Source organism: Octopus bimaculoides, chromosome 4 (genome assembly GCF_001194135.2).
Source record: "Octopus bimaculoides isolate UCB-OBI-ISO-001 chromosome 4, ASM119413v2, whole genome shotgun sequence".
In the NCBI taxonomy this organism is placed as follows: Eukaryota; Metazoa; Mollusca; class Cephalopoda; order Octopoda; family Octopodidae; genus Octopus; species Octopus bimaculoides.
In genome coordinates, this window is record NC_068984.1 from 122,695,278 (window position 1) to 122,705,848 (window position 10,571).

The 10,571-nt window shown below is 39.3% G+C and overlaps 1 protein-coding gene across 1 annotated transcript in view; it reads left to right on the plus strand.

Moving 5' to 3' along the window:
- The window catches only part of LOC106871604 (titin), a 454,558-nt gene that overhangs the window by 36,415 nt on the left and 407,572 nt on the right, over positions 1-10,571 (plus strand). The gene's annotated exons all lie outside the window — the stretch shown is intronic.

The following is a 10,571-nucleotide window of genomic DNA, read 5'->3' on the forward strand; positions in this document are numbered from 1 at the left end:
CTCTCTCTCTCTCTCTCTCTCTCACATACACACACAGCATGCGATAGGCTTCTTCAACTTCTGTCTACCAATTTCACTTTCAAAGTACTGATCGACCCACTGTTGTAAAGCGTTAGCCGACAACGTCCACGCAATGCGATCGAATTAGGCTATTTACATGAATAATTGGAGGGATTTTTAAAATTTCTGTTGACAGCTGAATGTGTCTTTCTCATCGCTGATTAGACGATTCATTTTTGACTGACAGCTCCGTCGCGTGACTAGGACCCCTGCAACTTTTTGTTTCGAGACCCCCATTCCTTCAATCAAAATTCATAATCTATACACCTTTTATTCATAGCTATATTTTACATTATTCTATCTGAAGTTCAATATTTCACATTTTCCTAAAGAACATCTTTAAAAGTACAAGTTAAATTTATTTAGGTCTCTTACAAATTTCAGTAAAACTTCCAGATATGAATAAAAGAGCACTTTTATGATCCAGACAACTTTCAAAAACAAACACGCTGCACTTTACGCTTCGCGAAATCTTCGATCAGTTCAGAATAACCAAGCTGAGAGCTAAGTTCGTGTTCAATGGATATCGTAAACAATCCACAAAGTCTGGTACACGTTCGTAGTACAATGTAATATTTTTGCAAGAACTTTTGCAGGTACCATGTATTACCATTTTATTTCTTGAAATTTTCAGTTAACATAGGTTAATTCTTGTTTAACATCTTAACAAAAGTAAATAGATGACTCATCTACGTACTTTGATCTTAACATGGTGACCCTCAACTTCGGAGGTCCCCGGCGACCGCAGGGGTTGCAGGGGCTTAGCGACGGCCCTGGGTGTAGGACCTGTTCTTGTTTTGCTACTATCAAATGGGAAGTAAGATACTATACACTTCAATTAATCCTTTCACAAATTATATTAGATTGGCGGAAGATTAACATTTTAATGTGGAGAGGTGAAGCAGCACGTATAGCTCTGTAGCTTGAGGAAACGACTAAAACATTGTTTATCATTTTTTCTTGCCATGAGAATGTGACACACCAGTGTACCGACCAAAGCAGTGAAGCGCGGAAGCTAACGCAGTATCTGTTCCAGAATTTGCTTGGTGAATTTTTTCACTCGTCCCCCAAGGAATTCTTTGTCTTGAACATAACTTTGTTTTAAAGTAAGAAAAGCTTTGTTTAGCCCATTGACTATTGGGTCACTTCCATCCGCAGCACTTCATTTTGATGTGCAACCGCGTGTATCAAAATTTTGCCGAGTATCCAATTGGTTTTGAAGAGATCGTTACAAATGTAAATCTGTTAACTTGACAACAAGGTCAAGGTGAGCTCTGATTGGCTGTATGCAAACGAGTTCATTCCTGAGGTCTGGAACTCTCGTGAGGAAAAAAATTCGCGGTCGAGCCTTGGTCCAGTAGAGTTTGATTAACCCACCTTTTGTTTTTCAGTCATTGTATCGAAAGCTGCATTGTTCAATGTGGAATGTGATTTATGAGAAATTTGGCTGCTGAATTTCAGCAGGTAACATTGTGTATGTGTGGTGGGGTCAGAATTACAAGACCGTCGTTCAGAATATTTTATGGCGTTCATTCTCGACTCTACGTTTGTAATTGAAATCCCACTGAGGTTAACTTTAACCTTTCATTCTTCCAGAGTAGATAAAACGGAGTACTAGTCACATACTGGAGTCGAATTAATTAACCGATATTGGTGTCTCTCGGCTTCTTCTTGTAAGGCACTATGGTTAAGAATCTAGAACAAATGTACATAGTGCTACTTGCTTTTTAATGGTGGATGAGAATGTAAACTCCAACAGCTACTGTATTACTTTGTGAAGAGCAATGATTGAACAGTGCCTCACAAATGCTACAAGTATTTAGTTATGTAGTACATCTGTCCTCTAGCAAGGATCTACGGTTAAGGATCCCGAACTCTTCTTAGTGCCGCTTGCTTTTCAGTGGTGGATGAGAATGTGAATTCCAGCAGCTACGTGGAAGAGCAATGATTGGGCAATGCCTCACAAATCCTACAAGTAATTGGACAAGTAATGCATTTGTCCTCGTGTCCGGCATAAATCAACAAAAGTATGACCGCCTAAAGCACCCTCGTTGGCTCTCATTTTGATATTGGGAGGGAGAGTAGAGTAATTAATTTGAATATCGACATGACTGGAACATTTTCAAATGACGCATGCTAGTTCTTGATATACAGAAAGCATGATTACCGAAGTTTTCTCCTACGCCTATTGCCATCCTGCGTTAATTTTCTGACATTTTGTTTTGGTCTTCGAAATTCTTCAATTAGGATCTCTTTGTTTTGTTATTGTTGTTATTGCCACACCCAAATACGAAGTCCATTCAACTCCATTCCTCCTCCTCCTACCATACAATTATACTCTGCTAAATTCTACAAGATCAGCCAAATTTTCATTTTGTAGATCTTCCAGTTAGAGCAATTATGGTCAGAGTCGTGGTTGTCTGGTTTACAATTTTATTTCGTAACTTTGTAGGTTTGGGGTTCGACATCATTATGCAGTATCTTGGACCTGGGATCGACCAAAGGCCTCACAATGTGAATTTTACAAGGCGGAAACTGTATGGAAACCCGTCGAAGGGATGTTAGACTCAATCTTCCACCAGGTTTAACCTCACCGCCTGACCCATGGATGTCTTTGGCAGACTCCACTCTGTTGCTAGTATTCGAACCAGGTTTCCAGCCTGCAGATGACTGTCTTCTTTCCTCGTAGGAGGTGTTGAAAAAGGTCACGAGAGCTGCTCTACTAAATTAGTCTCTTAATTTCATTCCACAGTGGAATGGGGGCGAAAGAAATACAAACAAAATGGTTGCGAATTATTCTTTGGTGATAGCTGAGATGAAAGACAGTGTAGTGTGTTAATTTCAACCACAAACGAGCGCTGTTATATAATTTGTGCTGAGATGTAAATAAACTTTATGTGTGTATATATTTAGGAGTGTGTGCGAACTTAGAATTATAAAGAGTAAATTTTCGTGCTTTACACTAAATTGTTAACTCTTTGGTTTTGATTTGTGCCTATAGGGGCTTGATTTTCTCTTACCCTGGAATTGATAAAATTCCTTATTAACTTGACATGAAACGAGAAACTGGAGAATTTTGTGAGTTATGTATATCTTCTAAGAGCCTTTACTAATGAAAATGATAGGACTCCAGTCGGGAATTAAAACCGGGTCAATTTTTTATTATTTTATTTTATTTTTTTACTCTCGACAACACCATTCAACCACAGTATTTGGAGTTATGAAATTTAATGTTAGGCAGCGAATGTGGAAGAAACAGTAAACCACGCCTGACTAAATATCTTTTGGCTGTTCATTTTTAGCCCGAAGTTACGCTTCATCAAGGAGACCATCAGCATGCCACATTGCGACATTGTTTTTCTTTAAAAAAAAAACAAAAAAAAAAACGTTATGGTGTGATTTGAGGAAGAGTCAACTGCAATTTTATTTGTAGTAGCGGGTCAAGTGACTGCTTAGAACCGAGGTCTCTATGACCTTTCGGGGCCCATATAAGATTTTGTTGTTAAATTGGTTATATTTTTACAATACTCACAATATTTTATTCCATTTTTGTATTTGGTTTGCAAGATTCTTTATGTGAATTCGTGTGGAGAAGCATATTTTATTGTGTTTGGGAAGAGTCATTCTTTTTTAGTGCCTTATTATTTCAACACACTCTTCGGTTCGATTTCCATTTTTTTTTTTTCCCTAAAATTTTCGTTGCGTCTTGCAAACTTTTCAATAGTCGTTGATCCTGTCCGTTATCAGAGCTGCAACAACGGACAGTCAACGACTACTGAAAAGGTTGCAAGACGCAATGAAAATTTTAGAGAAAATAATAATGAATGAGTGGAAATCGAACCGATGAGTGTGTTAAATAATAAGGCGCTAAAAGAAAATGACTCACCCCAGACACAACAAAATATTTTAATTTCTTACACAATTCCTAGTAATATCTAATTATGAAAATATACTAGGACTTTTTTTTTAACATCGAATAGCTGAGGAGGTCCAGTAGAATAGAATAGGAATCAAAAGGGTTCACAGGTAAAAAAAAATAGGGCACTACTTAAATACAGAGGTCCCGATGCATCTACGTAACGTTAGGTTTTTACAGTGCACACTCGTTAGGGTTAGGTAGATGCGTCGGGACCTCTGTATTAAAGTAGTACCAAAAATAGTTTGGCTTGTCTTTTGACCCGTAATAGTGGTCTTTTAGACAGGCAAAAGGCCATTATTCTGAGAGGACGATGTGAAGATGTAGTCTTCTATACTGACCCTGGAAAGATTAAAAAATAAAAAAAAAGTTGACGGTCTAACAGTATTTGAACTCAGAACAAAAATATTCGCGAAGCATTTTAATAAAAGCTGTTAAGTTTTTCATAATTTACTTTCCTACCAAACTTGGGTCACTACAACCCATTAGTGAATGCATGAACGTCACGTAATCATAATCCGATCGCCTCTCCTTTGTAATTTTGTGATGTATGGCCGTTCGGTGTATGGGCGGGTCTGATATTTGCCAGTGGCATTTCCTTATATGGTGGTACGAGTTAATAATTTCATTTACTTTCATTTCGTAAGTTTCATACTGAACGGGTGGAAAAGAGACGGTTGGTGAGATAAAGGTCACTGACTACACTTGCGTTTGTGCCCTCGTTATATTGATATGCAGGTCTCACTACTCTGCCTGCATGCGTCTATCTGTATGTCTGTCTGTCTGTCTATCTATCTATCTTATCTCTTTCCTTTTCCCTCCTTTCTGCTATTCTAGTTAGTTGTATGTGATCGTGCTGGGACATTCTCTTTCTCTTTCTCTCTTCCTCCCCCTCTCTCTCTTCCCCCTCTCTCTCCCTTCCCTCTCTCTCTCCCTTCCCTCTCTCTCTCTCACTCTCTCTCTCTCTCACACACAAACACACCAAAATACGTGAGTTCGTGCTTGCTTTTCACTTCCGTAAGTATATTCGATAACAGCATGATCGAATTGTCAAGAAATTCGCTTTGCGTTCACGAAGTCCCAGGTTCGATCCCACTGCGTGGCATCTTGGCCAAGTACCTTTTACCATGGCTTTCAGTTGACCCAAAATCCGTTAGATAGGCTGTACCCGTATTTTGAATGTCAAACCTTCACGCACTGTATCACGCTGATTCAGCATGACAATTACTTTAAGGTTACACGTATCTGTGGAATGTTCTTCCACGCACACGTTAATGCAGTGATCGGGTGGTTTCGGTTGGTTAAACTGAATAGTCATCGTCGAAATCGACAGAGATCCCTTTACGTGAGTAGTGTATCGTGTGTGTGAGAGAGGGAGAAGTTACTATATAAAATTCAAACATGAATAGCATCTATGGGCGAAAGGCTGTTTTTAATCTAATACTTCCTGCTCTCACCTCTCCCATATTTACTTAGATAAGTTTTGGCCAGCATTGGCCCAAACCATATCTAACTTAATAGCACCACCCGGTAAAGATATTTAAAAGACATATGAGTCATTCTTTGGGTATCCATAGCCCATTCGAGTAGAGAGCTATTATTTGCAGAGATATATCCGGAGGTAGGTGGTTTATCTGGAATTCGTTAGAGATAATCGTCCAGGAGCCGTTTAAATATTAGGGGATCTTTTTCTTATGTGTCTTGGTATGATGTTAAAGAGAGCATGGCCAGCTGAGGTGAAGTAGTTCTGTATGAGTGTTGTGATGTGATGCGAACATAGCTTTTGTAGAGGACGGATAGCACGGAGACCAAGCCTCGAGTACCAAAGTAAATGATTGAGAAAAAAAAAAAAAGAAAAACATCAATGCACTCTGATTTAAGAACAAGGCTAGCGTGATAGCAACGTCCAGCAAACAACAAACACAAGGCTAACAGTTTTGAGAAAAAAATGTAAGTCGATACAATGAACTCTGGTACTTCGTTTTATCGACCCCCGGAGGGATGAAGGGCAAAGTTGACCCCAGCGGGAATTGAACTCGGAGCGTAAAGAGTCGGTAAAAGTATACAAAGGTATTTTGTCAGACGCTTTAACGATCCTGCCAGCTCGCCGTTCTCTGATTTAGACACAACGCCAGTAATTTCGAGGGAAAGGTGTAAATCGGTCCCATCGACCCCTGTACTTGACTAGTACTTCATTTTATCAATCTTGAAAGGTGAATAACAACACTGTAGTTGATTTAAACAGACTTTTGCTCGGTCGAAACAGCCGACACGCTTCACCTGCAACGCTGCGATGTCTAACGTCAATGAAAAGAAGACCCGGGATGTATTTATAGATTTTGTTGTTTTACGTTATGTGGCTACAAACAAATAGAATGTCCTTGTGTTCGGTGATGCGACGCTTCTTTCAAAGAAACAGATAGCTGACAAGGAGGAGATGTGTATACTTAATAAGCGGTGAAAATATAAAGTGAAAGAAAGAGAAAAAAAAAATGTTTGGTATCATGAAGAAGTGTGACTGTAAGCAGCGTAAGGTATTAGATGCATATATATGGGTAAGATGATGTAATGTGACTGTAATCAGTAAATTGCTGGATACGGATAACATTTTACTCAGATCTCTTCCCATATACATTATATTTTAAATACAATATTCCAAGGTTTTTCAAAATGTTTAGACTATTGATGTTTCACTCATAAGGTCGTGGATTCAGACCCAGTGACAGCAATTATAGCGTCTTAGAGAGAGAGAGAGAGAGAGAGAGAGAGAGAGAGAGAGAAATGAAGCGAAGGAAATTCTGATTTAAGATGTAAGGGAGATAACTTGCCGTTTGTTGAATGATTGGTTAAGTTAGACTTGTCGTTCTTGCTCCTGTTGTCATCGTCCTTATTCTGTCGTTGCTTTCATCGTTCTTATTTTTGTGATGATGGTGGTTGAAGCGATTATAACATTAGAAATTCAGGGTCGTTGTAATATTCACCTCTGCCAAGTCTTCCTTGTAGATACTAACTTTCAGAAGTTCAGACCGGCGGTCAACTGCATTATCCTCACTAATGTGAGAATCCATTCTACCTCTTTTCACACACGCATTAACATGGGGGGAAAAAAAAAAGAGGCACGCAACGAAGGTTATTGTTGTTTTGTTGACACTCCGTCGCTTACGACGTCGAGGGTTCCAGTTGATCCGATCAACGGAACAGCCTGCTCGTGAAATTAACGTGCAAGTGGTTGAGCGCTCCACAGACACGTGTACCCTTAACGTAGTTCTCGGGAATATTCAGCGTGACACAGTGTGACAAGGTTGACCCTTTGAAATACAAGCACAACAGAAACAAGAAGAAAGAGTGAGAGAAAGTTGTGGTGAAAGAGTACAGCAGGGTTCGCCACTACCCTCTGCCGGGGCCTTGTGGAACTTTAGGTGTTTTCGCTCAATAAACACTAACAACGCCCGGTCTGGGAATCGAAAGCGCGATCCTACGACCACGAGTCAGCTGCCCTAACCACTGGGCCATTGCGCCTCCACCATAATATAATGAGCCAGAATATATACAACAAAATATTTCTAACATTGATACAAGAATATAAATTTTGTTAAAGTTTATAAGTTGATTATATCAATCTCATTGGGGCTTTTTTTTTTTTTTTTCTCAGTTATAGACAGATGGAAAACTAAGTCAACTTAAGCAAGAACTGAATTCAATATGTCTGAAAAGACTTCATTGGTCGACTTACAATCGCCTTCCTGTTACTGACAGTAAATTACTTCTAGGGAAAGGTAATTTTATAGTGTCAGTCATACCTCAGTGAATACCATATCCTGATATAAGGCTAATTGTTGAAATCTCAGTTGTAAGGATTGAAGTTCAAATACAACAGCTGTACTTTAGTTGTTCAGTTTTCCTAGTTAGAACATGTTGTGTACATCTATTGCACAAAGTTAGCCAATCAAATTAGATGTGTATATAAGTTGCACAATATGTGTATACCTATTATATATCAAATGTATCTATTAAATATTTATGTATCAGCTGCACACAGTTGACTTCCCAAATGTTTTGTCATTCATTGTCTATATTACACCTGTTGGACACAAGCATGACTCAGTGATCAGGAAGTTTGCTTTGCAACCATGTGGTTCTGGGCTTGATCCCACTGCTCAAAACCTATCATACATAGCCCTAGGCTGACCAATACTTTGTAAGTGGGATTTGGTAGGTGAAAGTCTGCAGAAGTCTATTGTATGTGTAACTATTAACCATTATTGTACTTTGTTTTTAGTTTGATCAACCTCACATTGCTTATGTACTCAGTTTGATTACTGTTCTGCTGAAATATACTGCTTTTGTTTCAATTAATTTTGAAAACAATGAAAAATCTATTGAAATAACTGACATTATTGTGGTCAGCACATAAATATGGAATTTTGATGGAAGGTTTTTAATTTAGATCGCTTTAAAATAAGGAATTTGTATTATAGAACTTGGGGTAGTCTTAGGCAGGTTGGTGCTAAAAGGGCTAACTTTTTTTAGTGTGAGGAACTTCCTTTAATACAATCTGCATTGGGTTTGTCTGACTTATGATTAACATCTGTTATTGTGTGAGTGATACTTCTTTTTGTATTTAATTGTTGTTGTTGTTGGTATATACAAAGAAGGGTATTATTCCTACTGTTTAGGATCTCTCTCAGATGAGACTAAGAGGAGAATGAATATGATACATATAGTTAATGCTGTTAACTTACCTGGGATCACCAGTGAATATTGGATCTTTTAATGGATTTACTTTGTCAAATTCATGGCAGTAACATCTATTAATTTTCATGGCTTCTCTTTAGCCATTTCTCTCTCTCTCTCTCACACACACACACACACTGAGATTAATGGTTATGAGGACCCATAAACAAAACATTCTGTTGGAATCCCTTTATAAAACTAATAAAGATTTTGTTGTGGAACCTGTAACCAAAACCTGAACTATGAAGAAGGAACTTCTTATGGAAGTTTCAAACATCTCATGGTATGAGTAAATATTTATAGACACACAGAAAAGACCAAAGAAAAGATTTATAGACAACCCATGCATTTTTATTTACTGTTGCTCAATGCTGAGTAAGCTTACCTGGTCACTGCTATCTTGCTAAGCTGCAAGCCATATCATCATCATCATCATCATAGATAAATGTCCATTTTCCATGCTGGCATGAGTTGGACGGTTTGACAGGTCTGGAGAGCCAGCAGCTGCACCAGGTTCCAATCTGATCTGGCAAAGTTTCTACAACTGGATGCCCTTCCTAATGCCTACCACTCCGAGAGTGTAGTGGGTGCTTTTTCAGGAACCCTTAAAATGCTATAGTGGATCCCCAATTTACTATTTTGTTGTGTTGATCCCCGAAAATTTTATATGGATCCTTGGGGGTCATTTGGATCCCAGTTGAGAACCACTGGTTTAGTCAAATAAATCAACCCCAATACTTATTAAGTTTGGTGCTTCTATCTGTCTTTTTTGCTGAACCACTAAGTTTCAGGCATAAACAAACACCACTTGTTAAGCAGTGGTGATTGCAGATGGGGGTACAAATGCAATGACATGTGCGTAATTGCACACACACACACACACACACACACTGGGCCTGCTCAGAGTTTCCGTCTTCCAGCTTCGCTCACAAAGCATTGGTTGGCCTGGGACTATAGTCAAAGATACTTGCCCAAGGTACCACTGAATAGGGCTGGACTAGAAACCACAGGGTTGCCAAGCGAACTTCTTCACTTGGCACGATGTGTGTGTGTGTGCATGTGTGTAATCTCTGTCAACGAGCTGTGAAATAACCAGTTGTGATCAATGTCTGTTGCTTCTAACTTCCCACATGGGCTGAAAATTCCACAGGTCAGATGTTAATATTATTCAGAGAGGGTGCTGTGTGTCTGTTTTGGAAGGGGTAAGCAGAGAGTATGGTTTCTAATAACTATGTATGGAGAGAGAGGACAGGTCTATTTATACCGGATCATGCCGGGCATGGTTTGTCAATATCTGTTTATGGTAGAGGTGAGGGGGGGGGGTTAGAAGATGGGGGTGGGAGTGGAGATGGTGGTGGCAGGGTTGGAGAGGAGATGATGGTGGTCCTGCCAATGGACATACCTATGTGATGATTAATTCATGGACACCATGACACTTGATCACTATTACTTTCTGAGTATGTGTGCTTCTGTGTGTCTGTATGTAGATAGGTAGGTAGGTAGGTAGGTAGGTAGATAGATAGATATGTGTGTATAAAGTTTATATGACAGTCATTAGTTCTCTATCACAAGCTGTTCTCTCCCCCCTCTCTCCCTCCCCTCTCTCTCTCTGTCTTTCTCTCTCCACCCAATCCACCATTTGTTCTTTTCTTTTTACTTCTTCTCTCTGATCACATTTACTCTCCCTTTCACCCTCTCCTTGAGATCATTCTCTCAATTCACCCCTCCCTCTTCTCCACTGCTCTTATCTTTAACTTTTCCTCTCTAACCTCTGCTGTGAAACTTTGTTTCTCTGTCTCTCTGTCTCTCTCTCCCTCTCCTCTTCCCCTCCTTATCTGTCTCTCACCACTTTCCTGTAGTC